Source organism: Schistocerca americana, chromosome 7 (assembly GCF_021461395.2).
Source record: "Schistocerca americana isolate TAMUIC-IGC-003095 chromosome 7, iqSchAmer2.1, whole genome shotgun sequence".
Taxonomy (NCBI): domain Eukaryota; kingdom Metazoa; phylum Arthropoda; class Insecta; order Orthoptera; family Acrididae; genus Schistocerca; species Schistocerca americana.
In genome coordinates this window covers 440,101,947-440,127,879 of record NC_060125.1, presented here as the reverse complement: position 1 = coordinate 440,127,879, position 25,933 = coordinate 440,101,947, and positions in this window count along the sequence as shown.

Here is a 25,933-nt window from a genome sequence, read left to right as displayed (position 1 = left end):
TAGATTAGCTGGACTCTGGATCTCATGTTGAACACACCAGATGGAGCGACTGTCTCAATATGTTTAAATAAAGTCTGCCTGCAGAATAAAGTCTTACATCCATCCTGTCCTGTAGCCCAGGACAGGCTGAGTCCTTTTCCCACCAATTCCAAGGAAGAGATGGCGGTCAGATGACTTAGGTTAGTGGCGGTAGCCCAAGTGACCTATTTTCCTCCATTTTCTCAGGTTAGTGAAGGTAGCCCAAGTGACCTTTTTTCTGCCAAAATTTGAACTTCGCGCCATTTTCTGGGAAGTAGGGTATGGGGGTAGGGGGTTAGGTTAGTGGTGGTGGCCCAATTGACCTATTTTTCGCGCCAAAATTCGAACTTCCCACCATGACATTATTGTGACATTGCCAAATCTATCGTCGTCATCTTGGAAAATTTGGCAACAATGCAGAGTGGCTCAGAACAAACTTTGTCCCACTACTGACAAGCAGTAGAATTCGTCGCCATGCATGGGAGGATATTATCTTGCTGATATGTAAGCCCAGGCCGGCCAGAGTGGCCGAGTGGTTCTAGGCGCTTCAGTCTGGAACCGCGCGACCGTTACGGTCGCAGGTTCGAATCCTGCCTTGGGCATGGATGTGTGTGATGTCCTTAGGTTAGATAGGTTCAAGTAGTTCTAAGTTCTAGGGGAATAATGACCTCTGGTGTTAAGTCCCATAATGCCGAGAGCCATTTGAACCATTTTGTAAGCCCAGGATGGCTTACTATGAAGTGCAACACAAGGCGACATAAAATAACATCGACACACCACTGTGCTGGAAAGGTGCCACGGATGACAACCAAGAATGGAAAGAAATGGTATCCCAAAGCATCATTCTGGGTTGTCACACCGTATGGCAGCGATAGTCAGGTTAGTATCACATCGCTGTCTAAGGAATCTACAGACACATCTTCTGCCTGGAATCTCATTGGACTGATGTGTTCCACCTAGACTTTAACCCCGATGACCAGCGAAGACGTGCCTGGAGATGTCCCGGACAGTGGTGAGATATCAGCCTGACTGTCGTCCGCCATACGGCCGACAACCAGGAGTGATGGTCTGGGGTGCTATTTCATTTCACAGTAGCACCCATTTCGTTGTCATCCGCGTCACCCATTCAGCACAGTGGTACGTCGAGGATATTCTACGCCCCGTTTTGTTCCCTTTCATGGCAAGCCTTCGTGGGCTTAAATTTCAGCAAGATAATGCTCGCAGGCAAATTGCGAGAGTTTATAACGCTTGGCTTTGTGCTTGACAATTCCTATACTGGGCAGCAAGCTCACCGGATCTCTCCCAAATTGAGAACATTTGGAATATTATGGGCAAGATCCCCCAACTAGATCGGGCGTATGACGGTTTAATGAACTAATTGGATAGAATTCGGCATGGCATCCCTCAGAAGAAAATCCATCAACTCTGTCAATCAATGCTAAGGCGAATAACTGATTGCATGAGAGCCAGGAGTGACCAACACTTGACTTGCTCAATTTGTTCTATCTCTTGAAATAATCATTCAATTTTTTTAAAATATTGTAATCATTCGTTTGTCTGTAAATGCACAGCACATCTCCCGATTTCCGTTCCATTTGGACACTTCTTTCGTTGTGCGTCGTCCTTTTGTCTTGTATGTGCTTTAGAATCTGATGTGATCGTCTGGAATATCCAATCTCCCAAACTTCCTGAAACTAATTTGCCCGTATTCTTGAAATAAATCTTTTGTCAAGACGACTTTGGCTAGGGTTTTACTGCGTCTAGAACACTAAAACCATTAGTTTGCCTCAACAATTACATGTTAATGTGTTTCCTGCGTTCCCTTGCTTATTTCGAATCGTCCAGTTGCGTCATAGAAAAGTGTTCCCCGTGCCATCTGGTTTCTCTACGACTATAATTGTGTTTGCTAATCACACATTCAGAACCACTACATCAAATATCTCTTTCCACAATGTCTGTTTCAGACGTAGTAACTGGTCTCGTAATGGAATTCTTTGTGTATTACGTGTTTTTCCCATCACCTTCTAGTTGGTATTGTGTCGCCGTGTTTTTCTGAGGACAGCTAAGATTTGCACAGTTGTAGAGAAAGGTCCTGAATTAATACCATATTTCAATATTTCAAAATAAATATACAGAAACAAGAAGAACGCTAGGTGTCATATTATTGTACCTATGGCCAGCAATAATAAGGTAATGGTGAGCCTAGAGGCAATGTGCTGCGTAGCCATCCCAGTTTTCGGTCTACCTGAAAATTGCAACTGAAATTAGTCGAAATAATCATCATGGAAATTTAACCAAAACGAGTGGTTGCACCCCCTTAAAATTCATTCTCCGTTTTCTTCTCATTACGTTTTCTTCTCTTCTAACCTGCTGCGGCTTGTATCATTCTGTACATCCCAAACACAGTTATCTAAGGTAACTGGAAGTACACCCTCGTTTTCTGACCCATTGTACATTAGTGAAGAGTTACATTTCATTCTACAGCTGACGTTTGAATGTGGTTATGATTATGTCATGTCTCTAAAATCCACTTAATAGCAGACCGTTACACCTGTGTGATAAACTCCTCTGTCTACAGAGTACCTAACACATAGCTCAGTTTACAAAGTTAGAACAGTTTTAGTCGTACTGGATAACGTCTAGCGAGCATTCAGCTGCATCAGTCAAGCATTTGTTAAAACTACGACTGAATAGCTAAACGGGCATAAGGCCGTTCGCCTCTCACTAGTAACAATGCAGTATTCACCTAGTTAAATTTCACGTATTTTTCTGGCACTACCTGATGCATATATAGCTTTAAAGGTGATACAAGATACGCTCTACTAACGTAGTCAGTTTTACTTTTAGCCCTCAACAAAGACACTAGGTGTTTGCAATGACAGTACTTTGTACCTGCAGTTCTCACGATTTTCGTTTTAAATCTTCCATCTATTTCTCTAGATAATGCTCAGTGCAAATTTTCGATGACGACCACGTGTTTTGCCGAATGAAATATAAACCTATGCCACGAAAGCAGCATATATCTTTAATAAGGCACGTCGGATTAAGCGAACTCTTTCATCCAACTTTTATTTTGTTGTCGAAATAAGACTGACAAGTAAATTTTTCTCATTTGTGAAACTCTATTCTAGGAACCTATGATTTCCACCAACTGTTTCTAACAATAGCATTTCTCTTCTGCTTGCTTTAAAGCCCAGTCACCCTTCAAATTTTTTGCGCCTGGGTTCAATTTCCGATCAAAACTGCATATGTTAAATTTATTTAGCACGATTTCCTTGATAACCATTTGTTTCCAATTTATTATATGGTCAAGACAGCTAAATTGCATGATGGCGATTGATTTATTTACCTCCAGTTTGCAACAGTTTAGTCAAAGCTCACTAGTTCGTTGTTAAGAAAGTCACAGTTGTTGGATATTAACCTGACATGATGGTAAATAAATGGAAATGTCGTGTGGCTAGGGTCTCCCGTCGGGTAGACCGTTCGCCTGGTGCAGGTCTTTCGATTTGACGCCACCTGCGCGTCGATGGGGATGAAATGATGATGATTAGGACAACACAACACCCAGTCCCTGAAAATGATGATGATGATTAATTTTTGAATACCTTCTAACGATGAAATTTTCAGACGTCCAATCGATGCTACAGTTGCATGGCACATAAACTGTATGTCTCATTTTTTACGAAAAAAATGGTTCAAATGGCTCTGAGCACTATGGGACTTAACATCTGTGGTCATCAGTCCCCTAGAACTTAGAACTACTTAAACGTAACTAACCTAAGGACATCACACACATCCATGCCCGAGGCAGGATTCGAAACTGCGACCGTAGCGGTCACGCGGTTCCAGACTGAAGCGCCTAGAACCGCACGGCCACACCGGCCGGCTTTTACGAAAAGAAACTTAAAAGATAGCATCTCGTTGACACCGAAGTCATTGGAAACAGAACACGATCTGAGCTGGAGAAGAAAGACAAATAAGTCGTGATTATCAGACGGGATTTGAACCATTGCATGGGGGCTTAATTATTAAATTTGAAAATCATTTTTATTTTTGGTAGCTGCATGTCCGATTACGCTGTGTCTCGTAAACGGTTGGCCCTGACTAGTATTATTACGCAATCTGACTGCATAGAACTACAACAAAGAATGAAATGAAAATTTTCATTAACACAATTAATTAATTAAGTCCCCAGCAACTATAAAACCTACGAAACCAAAGCACAAGTATAACTGTTCTGTGTGTGGAAGTATGACTCAACGTACACATCTGGCACGGTTCTTCTTCAATAAGACAAGAAATTTCAAATACCATTTATACTGACGTGATAAAAAAAAAATTAGAAATACTATAATTGCGCAAGAAAACCAGAATTACACTCTAATACAAGAACACAAGCCAGATGCTTTGTTGACTGAACCTGTAATGACGCATTATTCAGGACATTGAAATAATGAGAAAAAAAAAAGAAAAGTAGTTTGTTACCTTCATTTATATTGATGAAAAGCACTCTAATCATTACAATATCTCCACACCGACTCGCTACTACCACATCTCAACAAGAACTGACTACTGCCACATCTCGACAAGCACTCTTCACTACGACATCTCAGCAAGCACTCACTACTACGAGTTCTCAACAAGCACTGACCTCCGCTACTTCTCAATAATCACTGCCAGTGGAGGCGGCGAAACAAAACTCTCTGGCGCTGTGGCTCAGTGTAGCCACCTTTCATATGCCCTTCCTCCATGGGCTAGAATTTGATGGTATTTTTGCCAGCATTGGTGGTGAAAATACTACCAAATTCGTCAAAAAAAATACAGACAAAAATAAAAGATAATGTTAATACGTAAATATCACATAATTAGATAAAATTTTGGCTTTGCACTGACCTTTCAATAACCTAATATATAAAATACAGTAGGCAATACAAATTCTTTCATACATGTGGCTTTACATAATAGTTTACACAATACACAAAAAATCAGTTTATACAAATGTTCACATAAAATACTTTTAATTATTCAAAAAAAAAAAAAAACAACAAATAGTTGATAGTTCCAGCAGCAGCACCCAGCAATGGTCAACAGGTGCAAACACCAACAAGTGACATCATTTTAGTATAAGCAGTTCCATCTGTGGCACCCATTAATGTTGAACAGGTGCAGACAGCAAGAAGCAACATCATTTCAGTAGAAGCAGTCCATCAGTGGCACCCAGCAATGTTGAGCAGTTGCAGACGGCAACAAGTGACATTATTTCAGTAGAAGCAGTTCATCAGTGGCACCCAGTAATGTTGAGCAGGTGCAGACAGCAACAAGTGACATCACTCAGTAGAAACAGTTCCATTAGTGGCACCCAGCATTGTTGAACAGGTGCAGACACCAACAAGTGACATTATTTCAGTACAAGCAGTCCATCAGTGGCACCCAGCAATGTTGAGCAGGTGCAGACAGCAACAAGTGACATTATTTCAGTAGAAGCAGTTCATCAGTGACACCCAGTAATGTTGAGCAGGTGCAGAGAGCAGTCCATAATATTCACTATCACTGATCACACTGTTCATCGGAGTTTATAAGCAGAAATTAAACATGTCCTAGTGGCACCAATCATGTAGAAAAAGTACAAGTAACAGTCCATAATATTCACTATCCTAATCACACAGTTCATCAGCAGAAATTAATCATTTCTAAGTGGCACCCATTATGTTGAAAAAGTGCAGGCAACAGTCCATAATATTCACTATCACTAATCAGACAATTCAGGCATGAACAATAGTTTGAATGCACATACAAATGCTTTTACAAAATTATTCTCAATGCTCTTACACTAAACATACAAATTCTAATAAACACACAAATGATATCATATAATTGTCATATTAACTATTACAAATACTCAAATATCAGTAAACCTATAATATTTATGGGTGTCAGTGCAAGCCACTACAAACAAATAAAATAATATTTAGGAGATAGGTGGGTAGGATTAGGAAAGGAAAACACACAAAACACACTCACTCATCTTTCATCCACATTAAGTACTACTGTGTAATTGAATAGTGTTAACTGTGTAAATGCAATTCTGTCAAAATTTGATGTTCATCATGTATATCAAGTTGTAGTGGCAGCAATGTATAACAGTCAATAATAGTTAAGTCAACGTCATAGTCATCATGTCAAGACCAATGATTGCCAAGCCAGATCAAAATGTACGGTTGCTGAACAACTGTCAGTGAGCCAAGATATGCAATTACTTCCTCTCTCCAAAAAAAAAAAAAAAAAAAAAAAAAAATGTACTTCTTATTGATTTAACAAAGTGTGTGTAGACAATCTTCCTTCTACTTGAGTGTTGAAGTCTGCTATCTTCATCCTCCTTGTTCCATATAGACCAACAACAAAAATATGCACCTCACTTACTTTACCTCTTACCCACCAAAACTCCAACAATCATCAGCATCACATAATCTCAATACTTCAATAATACCTCTTACGTCGATACATATAAATCTTATCATCAATATCATTTACCTTACCTCTTGTCCACAAAAACTCCAATAATCATCAACTTCATATAATCTCAATACCTCAATAATACCTCTTCAATACGTCGACACATATAAACCTTATCGCCAATATCATTTCACTTCCATAACAACTCTTTCCTCTAGTCAGTCTCCTCGAACAAGTACAGATAAAATCCTAATGCAAACCTCATCATCCCATACAATCCGAAGACACACTGTCAACAAACAACCTCTGTGTAATCCATCTGACCCAAATCTTCTACTCATTATGAAGTATAAGATAGATTTTGGTTACCTTGTCCATCATTAAATAAAAGAAATGCATACATGACATCTAACAGACTTAGTTCGAATAACTCTCAGTAATTAAGTACGATTACGGAGTGTGAATGACCATAATATTTTACAGTGTGTACACCACTTCAAGAATTATGGCAAACAGAAGCAAACATGTGGAGTATTTCTTGTGTCAAGTGTCACTTCCTATTTCAATTGCTCACGAAAAATGCAGTGTAATAACTGTCAATGGTCTAAACCCAGTTTTGGTATGTCATGTCGTTAGCTTCCTTCCTATTAGCATAAATTTATACAGCTTCCATAAAACCTCCAGCTCATGTGACTTCTATGAAGTTTCTTGTACTAATGTCGTTTATGTCGAATTATAGCAGTTCATTTTCCTATCTTAAAAATATAAGGCACTGAGCGTAACCAAAACATGCAATAGCGAGTAAATATACCAGTAGAGAACAGAATGACAACAAGTGGATGCAGCACAATTCTTACAACGAGGCTCTGCCAAGCGAACAATCTATAATTAATACAATAGTGTGACCTAAACTCCATGTTTGTACACAGTATATCAGCATTTCTATACACCAAATTAAAGAGTAGTTATGACAACAAACAGAAATGTATAAATATGCAATCCATACGCGTAGCAGCAAACATATATCTTACGTAATAAACAGGTCATTAGCATCATATCAGCATAAGCAAATAAATGTTCATATGTCATCTTAATAAGTAAACATGAAGGCGCAAGCAGATAAATCACAAAGTATAGCTTACATACATATCAGCACAACTAATCAGGTGACAATTATAATTTAAATAAATAAGCACAGCAGACACATAATAAAAAAATATGACATCAGTGAAAAAGCAGTGCAGCCAAGCGATGCATAATACATACAAATAACAACCCTGTTCATTAATAAAACATTGACAAAAATCAGCAAATGTACGCAAGCACGTCGCTTCACAAGTAAATTCATAGAACATGAAATTAGCACAAAATATGAATCACATAATTGCGAGCAGCAAATCACGTCTAAAGTACGTACCTAAGTGGAAATATGTTACCTGAAAAATTAATACAATAGTGTGACCTAAACTCCATGTTTGTACACAGTATATCAGCATTTCTATACACCAAATTAAAGAGTAGTTATGACAACAAACAGAAATGTATAAATATGCAATCCATACGCGTAGCAGCAAACATATATCTTACGTAATAAACAGGTCATTAGCATCATATCAGCATAAGCAAATAAATGTTCATATGTCATCTTAATAAGTAAACATGAAGGCGCAAGCAGATAAATCACAAAGTATAGCTTACATACATATCAGCACAACTAATCAGGTGACAATTATAATTTAAATAAATAAGCACAGCAGACACATAATAAAAAAATATGACATCAGTGAAAAAGCAGTGCAGCCAAGCGATGCATAATACATACAAATAACAACCCTGTTCATTAATAAAACATTGACAAAAATCAGCAAATGTACGCAAGCACGTCGCTTCACAAGTAAATTCATAGAACATGAAATTAGCACAAAATATGAATCACATAATTGCGAGCAGCAAATCACGTCTAAAGTACGTACCTAAGTGGAAATATGTTACCTGAAAAATAAACTCAATTAATAGTTACCTTTTTAGTTTATTATTTTCTTCTTGGAAACTACATTCTTTCTGAAATTTTATCGATAGCAAGTCCTCTTAACGTCGGAGACACACAGAATTTACCTGAAGTTTTTAAATATTTTATAGAACCGTATCCTGAAAAATACTGAACGTTAGTAACATAATTCATCAAGTCACTATAGCTTTATACTGAATTTAGTCGGAGAAATTAGACTGTGTATTTGTTTACGGCTGTCAGTGCATTCGCACTGAGCGCTCGATCAGCTGTAGGCGCGTGACGTAGGAAGCAATTGTTTGCGGTCAACGACTGCTTTGTGCGGCGCGCAGACTTGACTGTTGCTTTGAGTATATGTCGCCGCCAAAACACAGCGCGGTATCCTTGTATTCTCTGCATGTTTACACGTAGCTGTTAGTTTCTCTAAAGTATGTCATTCCACAAAAATTTTAACGTTTGATATATGATGTATTCCCTTAGAGCGTCGAGATTTAAGAGTTTCTACTTCAACAGTGTTATCATGAATAATTTTGCGAATTCTATATGGACCGTTATAAAGCAGAAAAAATTTGCGACACAAGCCCTTTCCTTTGTGAGACAAACGATGAGACTTAATTAACACCTTTTGGCCAACTGAAAAAGTTTTTAAACGACCAGGACGCTTAGCTGATTTCTCTCTTCTGGCAGCCGCAGATGCAATATTCTGTAGAGCCAGGTTGACAACTTCAGAATGCCGCAGTTTCCGTGAAGGCGGAAAAGGAACGATTTCAGATATGCGATTTGTCAGTGCTTTGTTTTTTAATATCAGTATTGGCGGTAAAGAAGTTGAGTCATTAGGAAGTTCATTCAGAATGTTTTGAAAAATATGAAGATACTGATCCCACGTTCTGTGATTCTGATGACAATAAAGGCGACACAATTTATTGATTTCCTTCATCCATCTCTCTGAAGCGTTAGATTGAGGGTGAAAAAGTGAAATGAAAATTGGTTTAATTTTACGACGCCATAGGATACGAAGCCAAATTTTAGAACGAAACTGTGATCCATTATCTGATATAACCTTATCAACATGACCCACTTCCTTAAGAAAATGTTTGATGAAAGCGTTAGATACTGAACGAGCTGTTGCTTTGCGTAACGGTGTAAAACACACATATTTTGATGTCAACTCCACTGCTACGAAAATGTACACAAAACCATTAGTAGAACGAACCACTGGACCGAACAAATCGACTGCAGCCATGTCCTTTAATTTCGCTGGAATGATAGGAAACAACGGTGCTCTGTGAGAAATTGTTGGCGGCTTAGCCTTTTGACATAATTTGCATTTGGCAAGAACAGATCGAATACGTTTTTCCATATTACTGAAGTAGCAATTTTCCCGTAATTTATGAAAGCATTTTCTGGGACCAAAGTGTGCATAACTGAAATGCGTATACCAAATCAGCTTATTAACCCACTCATCAGGAATACAAACTAACCAAACAGAGTTGTCGACCGATTTTCGTTTAAAAAGAATGTCATTGCGAACTAAATAGTGCTGTCTAATCGCTACGCTTTCCTTTCTCCTGCACTTCTCCTTAATGTCCTTCCAGATTGGATCCTTATTTTGCTCCTTAGCGATGTCCTGGAGCGAAGACGAAATAAAGTTCTCAAACGCAACACCTTGAATGTACATCAAACGATAATTGTTTTCCTTGCAGACCTCTTCAGCACTTTGTTTCAAACCCATAGGTGCACGTGATAAAGCATCAGCAACAATATTTGAAGAACCTTGTATGTAAACAATACTAAAATCAAATTCCTGTAGGTACAACGCCCATCGTGACAATCTGCCATGAGTTAATTTTGTCGACATAAGAAATTCCAGAGCTCGATGATCGGTGTAAACCTTAGTATGTCTGCCATACAAAAATATGCGAAATTTTGTGAAAGCCCATACAACAGCCAAAGCTTCAAGTTCCGTAATCGAATAATTCTTTTCTGATTTAGAGAGAACACGACTTCCAAATGCAATAGTTTTCTGTACTACAACGCCGTTTTCTTCTATCTCTTGAAATAAATGTGCACCTAGGCCTTTGTATGATGAGTCCGTCGCCAAACAAAAATCTTTAGATAAATCCGGATGTGAAAGAAGTGGAGCAGCAACTAAAGCATCACGAAGTTGTTCAAATTCTGATTGAGCTTCCTCATCCCAACACCAATTAGAATTCTTTCCGGATAGTTCACATAAACGAGGTGTGGCCAAATCGTCCAATCTGACAAAGCGTTTAAGAAAATTATAGACACCAAGGAAACTACGAACCTCACGTTTTGTGGTAGGAACAGCATAATTACGAATAGCGTCTAATTTCTCTGGATCAGGAAGAATACCTTCTGTAGAAATAATGTGACCGAGAAATTTCACCTGAGAACGACCAAATTCAGATTTTTCCAAGTTCACTGTAATGCCAACTTTTGCAAAAATACGTAATAATGAATCCAAAATTTTGTTGTTCTCACTCCAAGAATGTTTAGCAATAAGAATATCGTCAACATATGAAGTAATATTGTCACGAAGATAAACAGGTAAAATTTCGTTTAAACTACGAATGAATGCTGCTGAAGATACAGTAAGTCCAAACGGTAATTTCCGAAATCACTTTTAAGTAAATAGTCATATCCGGTTATTATTTACTTACTCTCTAGATAGATTGATAGTAGAAGAATTGTTTTGACAGATGCAAGGAATAGTAAAAGAGTAGGCAGTGGTGCAGAAAACTAAAAGGGAAATAGCACCACTACAGCTCGTGGCCCTATGCACGCTACGGCACATATTCACTTAGTGTAGTGAATCCCCTGAGGACTTAATAGCCGCACATAATTTCCTGTTTGTGACTTAGTGGCCAATTTGGTGGAAGTGCGTACATAAATTGATCTAACCATGCACATGGATGTATGTCATTCTTAGAATTGCGGAAGATCTTAAATTTCCGAACAGTCAAAAAGTGTTTATAGTCAAAGTTTTCGCCTCGTGGCGACAAAGACCTACCGCGTCTGTCCCAGTCACAATGACGATTATTGTTAAATTCACGCGCCTGGCGCTCTCTTGTTGCATCCTGTACACGAAACAAATTACTTTCTTCAAACCTCTCTGCTACCTGTGATTCTAAATTTCCTCTGCTGTCTTTTCCTCCGATTTCGCCTTCAATTTGTTTGACTTGCTTTCGTAATGCCTCAACTTTCTTTTTAACGCGTTCATTAAATTTTCCCTGATTTTCAACATGTTTATTTATGTTCTGGTACTCTTCGGTTTCTGCAAATGGCAATGGTGCTGTATCATCTGAATCTCTGTCCCCATTTAAACTAAGACTTGTCAATTTATCTGAAATCTCCTCAACTCTTTCCGATAAATCACCTATTTATTCTTTCTGTTTATTTACGTCTTCCGTAAGTGTCGTGACTCGGGTTTCAGTATTAACACATTTGGTAGTTAGCTGTTCATATTGTTGTGTTAGGTTATTTAATCTGTCATTTGGTACGGATTCCTCGATTCTCTCAAATATTTCTTCCTTATCTTTTGCACGTTGTAAATTTAACTCTGAAAATTTCTGTACTATCACGCAATCTCTTTCTTCCTGTTCTCTATCCTGTTCCCTTTGTCTAATCTCTACTGCAATTAATCTATTATTGTGAGCATTCAAAATCGGTTGTACTTCTTCTCTGATTTCTTTCTTTAATTCATCTTTCATGTTTTTGAAACATGTCCCTATTCGTGAATCTAACCGGGTTTCCATTGTTTCCATCTCTGTTTTAATTGTTCCTATTTGTGATCCCAGTGAGTCTAACCGTGTTTCCATTGTTCCCCTATCTGTTTTTAATTCAGATCGTAACTGTGATCCCAGTGAGCTTAACCGTGTTTCCATTTGTGAGTCTAACCGAGATCCCAAATTTAATATTGCACTCATCAACTGCTCCATGTTAACTGGCTCGAAACTTTTTTCGCCTCTAACATTTCCAGCAAAACCAACGTCTTCCGTCAAAGCTGTAAAGCTATTTGTGTTCGATACTATTCCAGAATCTTCTGTCGTTAATCTCAGATTCTGAACATTTTTTGATTGAGAAAAATTTTGAAATGGTTCCGGACTATTTTCCCGACTTATTAAATTGTTTTCCACTTCATTATTCATCATCCTGTTCTCCTGTGTTGGCGAGTTCACCATGTCAACAATTTCGTTATTCTGGCTATTCATCATTTTTGCCTTTTTCATCGATCGCGTAATCATTTACAAATCATACAAAACTCGTCTCTGTACGAAAATTACACACAATGACTCCTCATCTCCAACAATACCATTCACACGAAATGTTTCCCTCAAACACGATTAACGAACAATTGAAATAATTGCACTAAATTGTCAAACGCGTATACAAGACAACAAAATTAAATTCTACAAAAAAAATACCATTAGAAGAATGACAATTACCAAATCTACACATGCAATATAGACTACAATTACTAAACTACAAATTACTACAACCATACTACTGTCTACTATTTTTACAATCAGAAGAATTCCAAGGGACGATCCGAAGCAGCGGTCGCCACGTGTATGGGGGCTTAATTATTAAATTTGAAAATCGTTTTTATTTTTGGTAGCTGTATGTCCGATTACGCTGTGTCTCGTAAACGGTTGGCCCTGACTAGTATTATTACGCAATCTGACTGCATAGAACTACAACAAAGAATGAAATGAAAATTTTCATTAACACAATTAATTAATTAAGTCCCCAGCAACTATAAAACCTACGAAACCAAAGCACAAGTATAACTGTTCTGTGTGTGGAAGTATGACTCAACGTACACATCTGGCACGGTTCTTCTTCAATAAGACAAGAAATTTCAAATACCATTTACACTGACGTGATAAAAAAAATTAGAAATACTATAATTGCGCAAGAAAACCAGAATTACACTCTAATACAAGAACACAAGCCAGATGCTTTGTTGACTGAACCTGTAATGACGCATTATTCAGGACATTGAAATAATGAGAAAAAAAGAAAAGTAGTTTGTTACCTTCATTTATATTGATGAAAAGCACTCTAATCATTACAATATCTCCACACCGACTCGCTACTACCACATCTCAACAAGAACTGACTACTGCCACATCTCGACAAGCACTCTTCACTACGACATCTCAGCAAGCACTCACTACTACGAGTTCTCAACAAGCACTGACCTCCACTACTTCTCAATAATCACTGCCAGTGGAGGCGGCGAAACAAAACTCTCTGGCGCTGTGGCTCAGTGTAGCCACCTTTCACCATACTCCTCCTAATAAGAGTTCAGTGTTTCAAGTACTGCATCATCCATAGCATTCATTGTCCCACTGTACGTTCCGACCATAGCTGCTACTATAAACAGGACGTATTGACAATATTCTTTTTTGCGGAGCTATTTCATTCATCGAAGAACGCTGTAATTTCATAACATCGTTACCTAGTACTGTTCACAGATTCCTATACATTTTATGAAGATGGTGCTCCACAGATTGTCAGTACTTGAAAAACGTCATAATTTAACTGCCAGACACTACTGAGAAATAATTTATATTCACAACTGCTTCGATTTTCAAAACATCTTCACGCCTCTTAAAGTTATTTTTAGCAGCTTGCATGGAAATATTAAGACCATGGCGTCAAGAACATAAAATTTATCTACTGACGCCACTATCTTCTTGTGTTAAGCGCTTTATATGTATAAGGGGCAGTCAAACGAAAACGACACAGATGGAATACAAGTAATTAATCTGTAATAGGCTACATCCCGGTCTCAGTCCCTTCTCTACCACTTACGCCCTTTCATGCCCCTCGATTTTTCTAACTGCCGCTTGATTTCTGTACAAGTTGTAAACAGCGTTTCGGTCCCCGTATTTTACCCCTGCTACCTTTAGAATTTCAAGGACTGTATTCCAGTAGACATTGTCAAAAGCTTGTTTGTCTTTCCGTAACCTGTCTTCTAAGATTACTGGTAGGGGCTGTATTGCCTTACGTGTTCCTACGTTATTCCAGAATCAAAACTCATCTTCCCCGAGATCGGTCTACCAGTTTTTCCATTATTCTCTATAGAAATTAGTATTTTGCAATCATGACTTACTGAACTGATAGTTCGGTAATTTTCACACCTTTCAGCTAGTGCTTTCTTTGGAATTGGAATTATTACATTCTTCTTGAAGTCTGAGGGTGCTTCGCCTGTCTCATACATCATGCACTCCAGGTGGAAAAGTTTTGTCATAGCTGGCTCTCTCTCCCAAGGCTAACACTTCCCTTTCTATAATATTCCGTTCATCTCGCTTGCATGTTGTTGTTGTTGTTGTGGTTGTGGTGGTGGCGGTGGTGTTCAGTCCACAGACTGATTTGATGCAGCTCTCCATGCTACTCTATCCTGTGCAAGCTTCTTCATTTCCGAGTAACTACTGCAACCTACATCCTTCTGAATCTGTTCAGTTTATTCATGCCTTGGTCTCCCTCTACGATTTTTACCCTCCACGCTGCCTTCCAATGCTAAATTTGTGATCCCTTGATGCCTCAGAACATGTCCTACCAACCGATCCCTTCCTCTAGTCAAGTTGTGCCACAAACTTTTCTTCTCCCCAATCCTATTCCGTGTCCATTATAATTATCCGGGCTGTTATGCCGTGGTCGGTTGATGAATTCTGTGTCGATTCCCAACGTTTCGTCTCCGACTGCGGGTGACACCTTCAAGGGGGTCCGTAGCTCAATGGAAGGTCCAACACACTAGCGAGCCAGTGGGTGTGTTGGACCTTCCATTGAGCTACGGACCCCCTTGAAGATGTCTCCCGCAGACGGAGACGAAACGTTGGGAATCGACACAGAATTCATCAACTGACCACGGCATAACAGCCCGGATAATTATAATGGACATGATATTTCCGGCCGTGAAAGTCTACATTTTAGAATCCTATTCAATACCTCCTCATTAGTTACGTGATCTACCCACCTAATTTTCAACATTCTTCTGTAGCACTACATTTCGAAAGCGTCTATTCTCTTCTTGTCCAAACTATTTACTGTCCATGTTTCACTTCCATACATGGCTACATTCCATACAAATACTTTCAGAAACGACTTCCTGACACTTAAATCTATATTCGATGTTAACAAATTTCTCTTCTTCAGAAACGCTTTCCTTGCCATTGCCAGTCTACATTTTATATCCTCTCTACTTCGACCATCATCGGTTATTTTGCTCCCCAAATAGCAAAACTCCTTTACTACTTTAAGTGTCTCATTTCCTAATCTAATTCCCTCAGCGTCACCCGATTTAATTCGACTACATTCCATTATCCTCATTTTTCTTTTGTTGATGTTCATCTTACATCCTCCTTTCAAGACACTGTCCATTTCGTTCAACTGCTCTTCCAAGTCCTTTGCTGTCATTGACAGAATTACGTCATCGGCGAACCTCAAAGTTTTTATTTCTTCTCCCTGGATATTAATACCTACTCCAAATTTTTCTTTTGTTTTCTTTACTGCTTGCTCAATATACAGATTGAATAACATCGGGTAGAGGCTACAACCCTGTCTCACTCCCTTCCCAACCGCTGCTTCCCTTTCATGCCCCTCGACTCTTATAACTGCCATCTGGTTTCTGTACAAATTGCAAATAGCCTTTCGCTCCCTGTATTTTACCCCTACCACCTTTAGAATTTGAAAGAGCTTTCTCTAAGTGTACAAATGCCAGAACCGTAGATTTGCATTTCCTTAATCTTTCTTCTAAGATAAGTCGTAGGGTCAGTATTGCCTCACATGTTCCAACATTTCTACGGAATCCAAACTGATCTTCCCTGAGGTCGCCTTCTACCAGTTTTTTAAATTCGTCTGCAAATAATTCGCGTTAGTGTTTTACAGCTGTGACTTATTAAACTGATAGTTCGGTAATTTGCACATTTGTCAACACCTGCTTTCTTTGGGATTGTAATTATTATGACCGCTACGGTCGCAGGTTCGAATCCTGCCTCGGGCATGGATGTTTGTGATGTCCTTAGGTTAGTTAGGTTTAACTAGTTCTAAGTTCTAGGGGACTAATGACCGCAGCAGTTGAGTCCCATAGTGCTCAGAGCCATTTGAACCATTTTTTGTAATTATTATATTCTTCTTGACGTCTGAGGGTATTTCGTCTGTCTCGTACATCTTGCTCACCAGATGGTAGAGTTCTGTCAGGACTGGCTCTCCCAAGGCCGTCAGTAGTTCTAATGGAAAGTTGTCTACTCCCGGGGCCTTGTTTAGACTCAGGCCTTTCAGTGCTCTGTCAAACTCTTCACGCAGTATCGTATCTCCTATCTCATCTTCATCTACATCCTCTTCCATTTCCATAATATTGTCCTCAAATACATCGCCCTTGTATAGACCCTCTATATACTCCTTCCATCTTTTTGCTTTCCCTTCTTTGCTTAGAACTGGGTTTCCATCTGAGCTGTTGATATTCATACAAGTGGCTCTCTTTTCTCCAAAGGTATCTTTTTCTTGTAGGCAGTATCTATCTTACCCCTAGTGAGATAAGCCTCTACATCCTTACATTTGTCCTCTAGCCATGCCTGCTTAGCCATTTTGCACTTCATGCCAATTTGACTTTTGAGACGTTTGTATTCCTTTTTGCTAGCTTCATTTACTGCATTTTTGAATTTTCTCCTTTCATCAATTAAATTCAATATTTCTTCTGTTACCCAAGGATTTGTACTAGCCCTCGTCTTTTTATCTACTTGATCCTCTGCTGCCTTCACTACTTCATCCCTCAGACCCTCAGAGCTACCCATTCTTCTTCTACTGAATTTCTTTCGCCAATTCCTGTCAGTTGTTCCCTTATGCTCTCCCTGAAACTCTCTACAACCTCTGGTTTAGTCAGTTTATCCAGGTCCCATCTTTTTAAATTCCCACCTTTCTGCAGTTTCTTCAGTTTTAATCTACAGTTCATAACCAACAGATTGTGGTCAGAGTGCACATCTGCCCCTGGAAATGTTTTACAATTTAAAACCTGGTACCTAAATCTCTGCCTTACCATTGTATAATCTATCTGAAACTTTCTAGTATCTCCAGGGTTCTTCCATGTATACAACCATATTTTATGATTCTTGAACCAAGTGTTAGCTATGATTAAGTTATGCTCTGTGCAAAATTCTACCAGACGGCTTCCTCTTTCATTTCTTACACCCAATCCATATTCACCTACTATGTTTCCTTCTCTCCCTTTTCCTACTCTCGAATTCCAGTCACCCATGACTATTAAATTTTCGTCTCCCTTCACTGTCTGAATAATTTCTTTAATCTCATCATACATTTCTTCAATATCTTCGTCATCTGCAGAGTTAGTTGGCATATAAACTTGTACTACTGTAGTAGGCGTGGGCTTCGTGTCTATCTTGGCCACTATAATACGTTCACTATGCTGTTTGTAGTAGCTTACCCGCATTCCTATTTTCCTATTCATTATTAAACCTACTCCTGCATTACCCCTATTTGACTTTGTATTTATAACCCTGTATTCACCTGACCAGAAGTCTTGTTCCTCCTGCCACCGAACTTCACTAATTGCCACTATATCTAACTTTAACCTATCCATTTCCCTTTTTAAATTTTTTAACCTACCTGCCCGATTAAGGGATCTTACATTCCACGCTCCGGTCCGTAGAACGCCAGTTTTCTTTCTCCTGATAACGACGTCCTCTTGAGTAGGCCCCACCCGGAGATCCGAATGAGGGACTATTTTACCTCCGGAATATTTTACCCAAGAGGACGCCATCATCATTTAACCATACAGTAAAGCTGCATGCCCTCGGGAAAAATTACGGCCGTAGTTTCCCCTTGCTTTCAGCCGTTCGCAGCACCAGCACAGCAAGGCCGTTTTGGTTAGTGTTACAAGGCCAGATCAGTCAATCATCCAGACTGTTGCCCCTGCAACTACTGAAAAGGCTGCTGCCCCTCTTCAGGAACCACACGTTTGTCTGGTCTCTCAACAGATACTCCTCCGTTGTGGTTGCACCTACGGTACGGCTATCTGTATCGTTGAGGCACGCAAGCTTCCCCACCAACGGCAAGGTCCATGGTTCATGAGGGGGGGGGGGGGTATATTTGTGTAGTGTACCAAAACTACCGAACCATAGTTTCGATAGGGCGCAACTCTAGTTACAGTACATGCGTCAACAGGTGGTTTTAGTTTCATTTATTTTATCCTGTTACAAGAATAGGCTGTTAGCCTGTTCCGGATTAGTGGCTGTTCTCTCTTCGCATTTCTGGTTGTACAGCAGAGCACTGGTTGTTCGAAACAATTGGGGTGGGCGGGTGAGCTTCAGATAACTGAATTTATCCGATCAGTTACGAAGACACATTGTACCAGTGTTTATACTAACAAAAAAACTGTGTAACACTGAATTTAACACAAAATTGACAGTGGCATTAGACTGTTTGCCGATGATGATGTAGTCTTCAGGAAAGTAGTATCACACGAAAGCTGTGAACAAATCAGTGAGGATTTGCAGAAAATAAATGCTTGGTGTAATGACTGGCAGTTATCTCTCAATATTAGTAAGTGCAACCTACCGCGTATAACAAAGCGAAATGCACAGTCTTTGGAAGCGGTAACATCCGTCAAGTATCTGGCTGTGACTGTTCGAAATGATCTCAAATAGAATGATCAGATTACATAAGTAACGGGCAAGGCGAATTCTAGATTGCGGTTTATTGACAGAATCCTGATACGATGCAGTCCTTCCACAAAGGAAATTGCTTACAATGTGTTAGGTCGTCCAGTCTTAGAGTATTTTTCGTTTGTATGGGACCCTTACCAATTGGGTCTTATTCAAGTGATTGAGAGGGTCGAAATAAGAGCGGCAAGATTCGTGACTGGTACATTTATCCATTGTGAGAGCGTTGCAAATCTCATAGAAAGTTTGAAGTGGGACACACTTGCAGATAGATGGCGCGCTAAGCGGAAGGGGCTGTTCACAAAATTCCGAAATCCGATCTTCGCCGAGGATGTAGAGCATATATTATTACTACCAGCTTTCAAATCGTGCAATGATCAGCATTCAAAGATAAGGGAAATAAGAGCTCGTACTGAGGCGTTCAGGCACTCGTTTTTCCCTCGTGCGATCCGCGAGTGGAACAGAGGGGGGGAAATATGACTTTGGCGCGAATTGTGCCCTCTGCCACACACCGCTTGGTGGCTAGCGGGGTATATATGTAGATGTAGATCTATATTTTGCTTCACACGTCTCAAAAATAACGCAAGGATTTGACTACATAGTCTTAGTCATTGAAGTATGCTTACAGCTTAGGAAAATAAATCCAATTTTGTTTTTGCTTCAGAAATAAGACAGTTTTTTCCCCTCTAAATCTCGCAAACGCTTTAAAGACATCAAACGGAGAGTATGAAATTCGTCATGTTCTAATCACTTCGTAGGATTTAATTGCATAGGCTTCCGAGGCCGGAGTCAGTCTAGACGCAGAAGAAGGCCGCTGCAATCGTGGCCGGAACGTTGGTTTTCTCCAGCAGTAGTTTTATACAATATGACGCCGCTCCACACCCAGAAAACTTTTATGTCGACTTCATAGGATGTACAGGTAGTGAGAATCTTCCGCAACAGTCAGTCCTTGTTAATCATATTCATTGTCGCTGGGATCTTCCTCGTGGTCACAAGTGTCCAGGTCGTATATAACCCAGCAGTTATTTCACAGTCCGCCATTACTTGATAGCCACTGTCATCAACATCACATTCGAGCCAGTCTTCAGTATTTTCCTGATTGGATTCTCCAAATCCTGAAGTTGATGCAAACCAGCTATTTGGTGGTGGCTCTTCAGGTGCAGTTATTCAGGATGATTTCGCGATGATGCTACAAAGTTTCAGGGATGATGGAGAAGGGTAAATGTATCAATTTGAGGTAATGGACCTGGCCCAGAAACGACCGATTCTAAAGTTAAAAGCGAAAATCATTCTCACACAGTGGATAACATGTACCGATACTGATGTTGCTAAGACTGCAGCGTAGACAACTTTCAGTGGTCAAAGTATCGGCCAAAAGAAGGAAAAAAGTCAGGTAAACATGGGCTGTGGAATGCTTACCTTGAGAGGCAGAAGCATTTTTTCATCTTCCATGCTGTGAACACATCTCTTACAATCTTAGCAGCAACAGCACTTATACATATATTCCACTGTCAGAGGTATCAGAATGATTTTAGCTTATACCTTTCGACACGGTCATTACCGGACCAGGGACTCTTACCTCACATTGATGCATTTACCTTTCTCCATCAATCCTGAAAGTTGGTAACAGCATCATGGAATCACCCTTGTCGACTCCTGTGAAAGAATTTTGTAATGGCATCACAGTTATTTTTGATATCTGCTACTGCTGAATTTCTAACTCCATTGTTCTACTACCAACTTTCTTCATTTGGTCTATTCTTTTAAGTTTAGTCGCTACTGCGAACGTCACAATAATATGAAGATCTGTCAGGAACGAAGGTTCAAACGTTAGCACATAACAGGGACAACAGCGGTTGTCAGAGAGAGGAAAACGAGAGAAGCTAGTGTTACACTCCAGTTACTCGGAAGTGACGTCAAAATGACGTGTCACACGCTGCGACCACGAAACACGATAGCAGTCGACCCAGTGTGCACCGAGTAACGCCAGCTTTTCTACTGTGTGTGAGGACACTCGCAAATCGCAACACGTACAGAAAAAAATAAAAGAAACGGCTAAATATTTGTCACAGCGAAGAATATAAACAGTGGCGCTCGTTTCAATCGCAGCTATTATTTAAGCCGTGCACGTAGGTTCCTACCTAATTACACCATCCGAAATCGCGACATATTCGGAGGAAACCGCCAAATATTTGCGTCAAGCGAGAAAACAAATTTCAATTTAATCTTCCGTGTTTTAATTAGACTGAGGTCACAAACCCGAAGAGACTCACTCCTGAGAGAGACCGCTCTTATAAGTAAGTAACATCGAATATTGCTGAACATATTTCTGTTACATTAATAGCAAAGTTATAGAACCGCAGAGGAAAATTTAAAAAATATTAGAATGCAGCCCGATTCACACCTAATTTTTCGATTCCTTAACTCGATGTCTCTAACCACTACGACACGATGGGCACATTCAACATTTGACAACAGTGTCGTTCATCTTACGATCGCCAGAGGGCTTTTACCACAGATGTGGTATTAGAATTATAAGAAATCGTACCAAGACTGACGGCTTTGTGATAAATTTACAAAGTACTGTTGCCTTGAAACGACTTACTTTCATAATATGTAATTTATAATACGAAAACAACTAAAATAGACGAAATCCGATATGGCATCTCCTAAGTTCGTCTTTCGTCGCTTCCTACAGAGTTTCGTGGCCGCATCAAATGACACGTCACTCTTTCATCACTTCTGTCATGTCTAGTGTGACACCAGCTTGTCCCAAGGAAAACTGCCGGACTAACCACCCCAAGGCCAGCAAAATTTCTACATGACGCACGCACAAACTTGAATTTGCCGACTGGTAGGTTTTCAGTAAACTTTCAACTGATCGGTATTCCCCTAATCGATGCTCCACTGCAATCTTGCAGAACATACATTTTCTTTTCAGCCCCCGATCGGTCGCGAAATTATAACCGTAGTGAATAGCCCCTGAAACTTTACACAAATGAGTTCTGCAGTGTCTCTAGTATGTCCGCCTATGTGTCACGTCGCTCTTTTCGGTACAGAGAGAGCACTGTGAACGTGAAGATGCCTAGAAAGCTTTGTCTCTGCCAAGTGTGAAACCTGTGAGAGGTTTCGCCTGTTTCCATGCAGCCCACATAAAGTAACTGTCATGTGTTTCCTTCGTCATGATAATTCTGAGCTGCATATTGAAAGTGCAACGAAAACGCTCCTGCAATATTTTCGATGGGAAGTTCAAATGGTTCAAATGGCTCTGAGGACTATGGGACTTAACAGCTGTGGTCATCAGTCCCCTAGAACTTAGAAATACTTAAACCTAACTAACCTAAGGACATCACACACATCCATGCCCGAGGCAGGATTCGAACCTGCGACCGTAGCAGTCGCGCGGTTCCGGACTGCGCGCCTAGAACCGCGAGACCACCGCGGCCGGCTTCGATGGGAAGTGTTAGTCGCCCACCATACAGCTCAGACGTAGCTCCCTCTGATTTTCATCTCTTCGCTCGCGTGTACCGCTAGCTATGAGAACAGCATTTGCTCGCAGATACCGAGCTGCAGATCAGTGTAGGTAATGGGCGGAAATCACAGTCGGCTGCCTTCTGTGACGTGTGTATTGGAAAGGTGATAGCATGCAGCGACAAATGTCTAAGTTGGAGCAGCGACAATATAGAGAAGTAGCTGCAGTTTGTAAATTGTTGCAAACAAAACATTCTGATTATCACTATGGTTTCGATTTCGCGACCGATCGGAGTTTGAAAAAAAAAAAGAAAAGAAAGTAACTGTCCTACAGGTGGTCCATACTGTTGGGATTATTATTAGGCCAGTAAACACACCTACTTTCCGTGTCCGGAACTAGACTTCAGACTTCCAATAACCAGCAGCCAATATGGCCTTGTCATTTGCCTCCCATAAGTCATTCATTGTGCAGGGCTGGTCTAAATATGGACAGATAAGCAAGTGTTGAGGATCCTGGACAGAACCACACAGACAGAGAGTGTTCTCATTCTCTTTTAGGAAACCCCATTGCTGCAGATTTCTCTTGCACTTTGGCACTTCTACCCTCATACGGTTGAGGGTTCTCCAGACTGTGTATGGTAGGTCTCCACCAGGCACCACTTATTCTTTAACATCTTTATGGGGGTTTCTCAGGTCGATTTCCCACCTTTTCAAACGATTCTCTGCAGCCGACCCTTCCAGGGCTCGGGTACGTGACAGGAAACTCTTCCTCGAACAAAGCCGTCGGTCAGCAGGCTGGTGTCCATATAAAGGGTGACGCATGTCCTTTTCTTGCTTGGTTTTTCGGCTTCGGCAGCGATGTCACGTCGTATTTTGGGCGGTGCGATCCCCATGATTAAGTACATCTTGTGCACTGGGGTTGGCCTCAGGCATCCGGTAACAATCCGTGCCATTTCATTCACCGACATCAACTTTTCTCGCATGTGTTGATGCAGACCAAGCTGGAGCGGCGTATTCCGCGGCTGACACACTGAGCGCAAGGGCTGAAGTTCTCAGGACTTTTGGGGTTGCACCCCAGGATTCGCTGGTTAGTTTCCTGATGATGTTGTTTCTAGTTGAGACTTTTTCCCTTGTGGCATTACAATGAGGTTTCTTGGTCAGTGTGCGATCCAACGTGACACCAAGGTATTTGGCCGTTTTACAATGCTTGAGACGTTCACCTCTCCATATTACATTTAATTCACGATTTGCCTCCCTGTTCTTTAAATGGAATGCACAGACCTGCGTCTTGGAAAGGTTCGGCCTTAGGTGGTTTGCCTCATAATACTGGAAGAGGACTTCCAAGGTACTGGTTAATTTCTCCTCTACGTCCATAAAATAGTTACCTTAGGCTGCAACTGCAGTGTCATCGGCTTACATAAATTGGCGCGTGATGTTTGGCACTGGTTGGTCATTTGTATGTATTTTATACAGAGCTGAGCGAGGACGCTTCCCTGAGGCAGGCCATTCCTCTGGTTTCTCCACCTGCTCTTCTTGCCCTGGAGACAGACGAAAAATCTCCTATTATGAAGGAAAGTACCTATCAGTGATGTTAAATGGTAATCTCTTGTCACATTATATACTTTCCTAAGGAGCCTCCGATGGTTTACAGTATCATATGCAGCTCAAAGGTCTATGAATGCCACTCCCGTGATCTCTTTCCTCTCAAACCCATCCTCGATATGTTGGGTCAGGTTCAGGACTTGACCGCAGCACGATTTGCCTGGTCGGAAACCTGCCTGCTGTGGGATGATCTGTTGCTCCAAGACGCTTTCTATGCAACTTAGCGTCAGGCGTTCCAAGATCTTAAAACAGTGACATAAAAGAGACACAGGTCGGAAGTTTTTTGGATCATCAGAGTCCTTTCCTGGTTTCATAAGTGCGACCACTTGGGCTTTCCTCCACATCTTTGGAATATGGAGCCTTTCTACTCATGCGTTTATCAAATCTAGCAGCCACTGTAGGGTATTACAACCGGAACGGACTTCTGAGAACGCCAGTAAAGAGCGTCTGTTTATTCCACGTGCTCTGTTTATTGTTCTCTACGCTCTTCTGTTCTCTCTTCTAAACTGAGTATGTCCGACTTTGGCTGGTCTCTGTATTTCAAATACGAAGTATCAAGTTTTGCTTTGTGTCTTGCTTTAAGGACCCTGAAAGCCGTCACTCAATCTGCCTCTCATGTAATTTTGAGGTTTTGTTGCGTCATATTTACCAGATTATCTTCTCTCTGCCTGCATTTGCTCAAATTTTTGATGCTCATATTTTCCGTACCAAAGACGAGGATCACTCTGGGAACCAGAATTGTATGTGTTTATTCTCTTTTCAGTAGCAACTGGTAGCACAACATGTACCTACAATCACCTGTCCCAAACATGGATGACCACTCATTTTGAACGGATGTGGTTGTAATTACAAATCCATACAACCAGGCAACTTCAGGTGCAATTTCTTGGCTTTCCTTTGCAGTAGCAGCCTTGAAAGGCAGCTGAATGTTATTTTCCAGACCAGCTCCTGTGGTGACAGTCTGTCGTGACAATGTGTCATCACATGTGGCTGTGTGTCACTAGGAGTGCGGCGATGTGGTTGGCCCTTTCGAAGCCACGTGTTAGGATAGCAGGTGTTCCTCTCATATCTTCTGGTTGGAGGGAACACCTGCAGTTACAGGTAAAAGCATCTTGATGATTGGTCAATGCTTCCCACCAACTTTGTGACTGCATGCATGGGCGACGTAGTTTGGATCTGGAGAGAAATTACCGGGGCACAAAGGACGCAAGACACAGCAAGCAGTCGGTGCTCTGCGACCATATAAATAGTAATTTCTGGATAGGAATTAGTTGGATTCTGAGTTAAGATCCTCTGTAAAGATGAAACCATCGTTACAAGCAGTGTGTAATTCTTGCGAGCGATGATTTCAGTATCGCTTTACGTAAATTCAGTCTCCAGTTAATTCTCAAGCTTCTTTTCGCTGTGAGTCACGAGTTGGCTCTGATGATTGATTTATTACTGGAAAGTGGTGAACTTTGCTTTCGCATCTTTGTGTGTGAGTAATTGCTCATTCATTTTGCGTTTCCTTAATCGAGGCAATACTGTGCTGACAAATGATTATAAGTACTTTATTATTGTTTGCTCTTGTGGAACCATAGGAATAGATCTGTCGTGTGTGTTCCATATAAATGCAGTGTCAGGAGCACGCTGAATCTGTTAAATAATTATTAAAACTTAGAAAAGTGGGTGCGAA